Source organism: Somniosus microcephalus, chromosome 10, assembly GCF_052327205.1.
Source record: "Somniosus microcephalus isolate GS21.2 chromosome 10, FLI_Smic_1.0, whole genome shotgun sequence".
NCBI classification, from domain to species: domain Eukaryota; kingdom Metazoa; phylum Chordata; class Chondrichthyes; order Squaliformes; family Somniosidae; genus Somniosus; species Somniosus microcephalus.
Genome location: NC_140996.1, coordinates 115,997,063 through 116,003,257, shown reverse-complemented (window position 1 = coordinate 116,003,257; position 6,195 = coordinate 115,997,063).

The following is a 6,195-nucleotide window of genomic DNA, read 5'->3' as shown; positions in this document are numbered from 1 at the left end:
CAAATTTGTCTACCGTACTACACCCACTGAACACCCTACTGCAAACGGGGGTACCATGGAAGTGGAATGACGAATGTAAATGAGCTATCCAGAAGAGCAAAGAATTGATCACATCAAAAGAGGTGTTGGCTCATTTCAACCCAGCACTACCAATTCGGTTGGCGTGTGATGCATTTGGAGCGGTGCTGTCGCACAAATTCTCGGACGGCTCAGAGAGGCCAATAGCCTTTGCGTCACGATCACTAACCTCAGCTGAGCGTAACTACGCCCAGATTGACAGGGAGGCCCTCAGCCTAGTGTGGGGAGTGAAAAAGTTCAACCACTATCTGCACAGGCAGAAGTTCACCTTGCTGACTGACCACCAACCACTTGTCTCCATCTTTAGTCCAAAGAAGGGCGTTCCGGTGATGACTGCGCAACGGCTACAAAGATGGTCCCTTTTTCTAGGGGCGAACCAATATGAAATCGAGTATAAGGGCACGAAACAGCATGGAAACGCTGATGGGCTATCACGCCTGCCACTGCCTACTGCGGAGGAAGCACCAGCAGTGGACCCTGTCGAAATATTTCATTCGACTATAATTGAACGCTTGCCTGTCACTAACGCTGATATAGAGAAGGAGACCCGAAATGACCCGACACTGTCTCGAGTATATGACTTGACGGTGAAGGGATGGCCAACATATGACGACTCACTGTTGCCAGCATTCTCATCCAGAAGAGAACAGCTGTCAGTATGCCAGGGGACCTTGATGTGTGGATCCCGAGTGTTAATTCTACCCAAGTTAAGGGAGAGACTGCTCAATGAGCTTCACGAAGGCCATCTGGGAGGGGTGAAAATGAAAAGCCTTGCTAGGGCTTGTGTGTGGTGGCCGGGGATCAATCCGCAAATCGAGGACCTGACAAAGAGCTGCTCAGGATGCCAGAAGGTCCAAAATGCACCACCACATGCCCCTCTACACCCTTGGGAGTGGCCCTCATCTCCATGGCAACGGATGCATATTGATTTTGCTGGTCCATTCATGGACTCAATGTTTTTAATAGCCGTGGATGCGCACTCGAAATGGCCTGAGGTCATCAAAATGTCCTCCACCACCACGGAGAAAACTATTGCAGTCCTACGGACCGTATTTGCCAGGAACGGCTTGCCAGAGCAGATTTGCTCTGATAACCGACCACAGTTTGTGTCCGAGGAGTTTCAAAGATTTATGAAGAGGAATGGGGTAAAGCATTACACATCCGCCCCGTATCATCCAGTCACAAATGGATTGGCTGAGAGGTTCGTACAAACCTTTAAGAAAGCAGTAAGGGCCATGTGCGATGACGACATTCCACTGCAGCATAAGGTGGACAATTTCCTGTTAGCCTACAGAAATGCGACACATGCAGTCACCAACCAGACCCCGGCCATGATGTTCTTTAACCGAAGGTTGAGATCTCGTCTGGATTTGCTCAGACCAAATGTATGAAGAGATGTTGAGAATAAGCAATTCCAGCACATCAATGAGAAGCCGACAAGGAGCTTCAATGTAGGGCAACCAGTCTTGGCCCGCGACTACCGAACAGAGAAATGGCAACCAGGAACGATATGCACACGGCAGGGGCCACTAATGTACACAGTGGATGCTGGGGAGAACATTGTGAGACGCCATGTTGACCAGATCCTAGAGTCACAGGAATGAGTCAACCCCATGTCTCGCCCATACGTACCTGGTGATGAACCCAACATACCGGTAGCATCTACCCTAGAAACAGTAGCATCGGAAGCTGATGAACCAACCGACGACAGGGGGCCAGAATCCCCTCCGCACCAAGAGCAAGACACTCGGGAAAGGCGCTATCCAGAAAGGATCAGGAAGCCTCCCCAAAGACTGAATTTATAAATAGACTATTTTCAGTTAATGTTGCATGTTAAAAGTGTTAATTGTAATTAGTTGATATTTAATTGTTAAATGAATGTTATGGTACTGTTAATCTAAAAGGGGAGGAATTGTAGTGTATGTACCTTTAAGGGGAGAACTACTTTTTAAAGCTCCTGTATACTGTAGTACCGGCAGTGACCACACCTGTATATAAACCCTGAGTAGGGATCTGTAAAGTTAGTTTTAGAGTAACCCTTATCCAGTAAAGACCTGTTGATTGTTCCCTGCAGTCTCTTGTCTCATTATTGAAGGAAACACAACATCAAGATACACGGATCTAGCAAGAACATTTGTGAAAAAAACTGCATCTATGTTTTGAACCTCTGCCCTCAGGGGCTCACCTGCAGAAGGCTGCGGAGTTGCCACTTGGTTTGTGAATTTCTCTCTCAGTGCTGCACTTCTGCAGAGTCTCCAACTTACCATCTGGGGAGTTCAGAATATTCTCAAAAGACAGCATGAATCACATTGGCTCATTCATGAGGTTCTGTTTTATAGTCAACCCTTGTAAGGCAAGAATCTCTGTATCCTGCAGCAGAGGAACGTCTAGGTCTGGTCCTTCATTTAACTGGTTCCTGTTCCTCTACTGCCACCGCCACTTGCTTCTGCTCACTAGTGCTAGGTGGTTCAACAGATGTTCCCTCCTGACCATGACTGAGTGAATTCCCCAAGGTGGATGTATCTGAATTGTTGCTTGTGTGAACAGCAGAATGTGATGGTTGCTTATGAGATGGGCATACTTCCTGATGCCATCTGATGTCGGCTGTGTCATTTTGAGGGAACCCTATGAAAAGTGATAAGGAACATGTATCACCATGATGCCCATATGAAATGATTAATACAGAGTTCCAAGACTAATAATACATTAAGCACTATACTGCTGTTGCGCAGAATGAGCCTGAGTCTTAATGAGTGAGTATTAAAAAAGGGAATAAGAAGATGAAGTAAAATATGATTCTTGCCTTATTGGGCAGGAAAAATAATCTCTCTTTCTCTCTCTCTCTCTAACACAAAAATACTTGAACTGTTTGAAGAGCCACCTCCTCATGTTGAGAGTCTCTTTACATTGGTAGGGCTGCCATCAGCCCTTGTTATCTTATAGTTCTGGTCAGCCTTCAGACAAAACACACAGCTGTTTTAGAAGCGGAGAGCGTGCAACTCCATGTTTAGCCTACATGCCATCTTGTGTGAGGGTATTGGAAAAATAGTGAAACTTGGTGTGAAAGTCCGATATTGCCAGCACTAGTATCACTCCCCATTACCACCAGGAAAGTTACAGCCATGTTACGTTATAACAGCAGTGTAAATAAATCATAGAAGTGTAGTTACAGTTCTAGTAAATATTTTAAAATTATTCATGCTCTTTTTAAAAAAATAAAATGTTATAAACTGGATCCAGTCCAAGGTTGCTTGACATAGCGATGTGCTGTGCCATGAATGGAATAGCATAAGAAAACATGAAATGAATAAAAGCCATTTGGCCCTTGTAGCCAATTCGTTCCACAGATAATCTTCTCTACTCATAACTCTAACCCACTCCATTTAATCTGCAAAGTTTATCTCTGTCCTTCTAAGGGTAAATCAAACAAAACTCCAGAATATCTGTCTAAAGTTATATATTTTCCATTCACGACCCATACATGCCAACCATTAACTTATTAAGCTGACAGTCAGTTTTTCCAACCCATGTGTTGGCTTGTCAACATTTTACAAGAAACAGCAGCCTATTCACTGCCACTTGAGGTTTTAAAAATTAAACAATCAGATCATTTGGAGAGCAGGACTGGAGCGGGACTGGAACCAATCAGATGTTATTTTCTCCCATTGTTTGTTGTGCATAAACTTGAAGCAGAAAAAATTAAACTGAGCTGTTTGTTTCTGAGATTCCCAGTTGGGGTATGGTTTAGTTAATCTTTGTGCTCAAATCCTGTGAATAAATAAATAAAACTTTGTATTTTCCTTAAAAGGAACTTTCTGCGAGAAAGCCTGGCTGTTATCTTATGTGAATGTTTATTTTCTGCAGCTGCTTTTTGGAACAACGTGGATGTTTCCTGGTGTGAATGCTTTCACTGGCTTAATCTGACGATTCCTGCCAGCATTCGGATACAAAATAGGGGAATAGGCTTGGAGTGATAGTTTATTTTTTTAATCAAATAAATTGCATTGAGATTCCCACTCAAAATTCCAATAGGGTCCAAAATGCCAAGGTGCTAGGGCAGGTGATAAGACACCACAGGTGCCAGCTTGCCAGAGAGTGCGGTCGCATACTAATTCTGCTCCAGAGGACTCTAATGCTGACTTCGAGAGTCCAGGTTACTGACAAAGGCTGCTGGGCATCTACCATGAAATGCTAGGGGCACTGGGCAGCTTGCCAGAGAGTTTGCACACAATGTCGCAGAGCATGGAGGAGTCCTGCTCCAACGTGTCTCAAGGTTTTGCACATGGAGACCATTCTGTCCAACATGGGCCGAGCGGGTAGTGAAGAGATCGCAAAGTCTCTGTTTGAAGAATGGACTCAGTCGAGAATATTTTTGTGGACTTTATAGGCTGAGGGTGTTTTCCCTGTGGTGGGATCACCCTGTGCAGATGCGTGGGGGCTGGTTTGTTAAAACTCCAGAGAACGCGTGGCAGTTGGCTATGACAAAAAAACTGTCAGTCATTCAGAATGTATGGGTTCGCCCGACAGTCCTGGAAAAAGGAAGGGGGCCATTGAACTTGAACCTATTAGAAAGGCCACTCTAATATGCAAAAGCACTTCTCACCTCCATCTCAGAAGAGAAGCAGAACAATGAACCCACTAGTCTAGCCAGCCGAAGAGGAGCCAGTTTTTCCCAACACAAAGACCGAAAGATATGTCCCAGACTTGGGGCTATTAATCCAATCACGGAATACTCATGTGTCCGATGATGACCCATCACTGATTAAGCACCGGAGTGCTCAGAAGCAAAAGGATTTCAAAGATTGGTGGGAAAGATAGGGGTAGCCAGACTCCTATAAAGATAGATTATTTTCCACCATTCTCTCTCTCTCTCACTCCCGCTCCAACAAGATCGACCTAACAAGAAGTACCAGAGAAGCCGCTGAGCGGAGCGATCGAAACCGACCGTGTGTGGGGGTAAGCATAATCTCGAGTGTCCCACGCCGGTAACCCGATATCCCAGGTGAGCTGGGTGAGTTGTAACGGCTCTGAGAAGTGAAGTTTTTTGGGCTATTCCGAGGGTGGGAGCTTCATTTATTTCAGCCAGACAAAGGGGTTTTTGCGACTGGGTAATTCGTTGGTAGGGGTGGAATTAGAGTCCACCATAGCAACAAGGGAATTACTGCTTGTTATAGTCCCCAGTTTTGTACTGTATGTATGTTGTTTGTAACCTGGATCTTATTCTCCACAGAGACAGTGATTTAGTTTAGTAGTGCATGTTTTAGCCAGTTTATGTTAGACCAAATAAATATAAGTTTGATTTTTCACCGAAGCATTCCTGTCCGTGACTTATTTCATTTACACTCTGAATAATAATTCCCGGGTATAGAACTTTCTAAAGCCGGGGGCGATTCGAACCGTCCGTCTAGCAATTGGGCTAGGATCAAAAACCGCTTACATCTCTTGGCGACCAGCGGCAGGACCTGGGTTAAAGGAGTATAAATCAGTCATAGACAGCGCGTCTGGCGAAAGATCCCAAATGGAGGAAAGGATTTCTTCACATGTGTTTAAGAAGGTTAACGGCACTATGAAGTGGGTGCTAGGCTTGTTGCGTGCTGAGCGTCCGGTGGACGCAGCGGCAGAATGGACGGCGGGCAAGGAGCATAGGCGCAGCATTGAAAAAGCGATATGGCTCGTCTGTCTACAAAGATAAGTCCAACTGCTAGATAAGCAGGTTGCGAAGTTACAGGCAGAGCTCAAGGACTCCGAGACACAGTCAGACACAAGGGCTGTAGTAGGGAGCAGGTTATGCACGGAGCTAAGGGATGAGAAGAAGGGAAGAATAAGCCAGGAGGGAACCTTCCGTAACCATAAGGAGTTCCTGCAATGCCAGGTTCAAGATTTGATGTGCCTTCAACAACTCAAAGACAAGGAATTTAAAGGATTCAACTAAGGCTTTTAATCACTAAGAACATAGCAGCATTACAGGTCTTCCCACATCGGGCGTCTGGTAGGAATGACTCATACAGCTCCTGAGACCTTTATATGGCAAAAGACGGGCATAGCCAATACACACAATAGGAACAAAAGGGGGCGGTTCACACAATACAAGCAGGTGAAACACACAGGTAAAACACA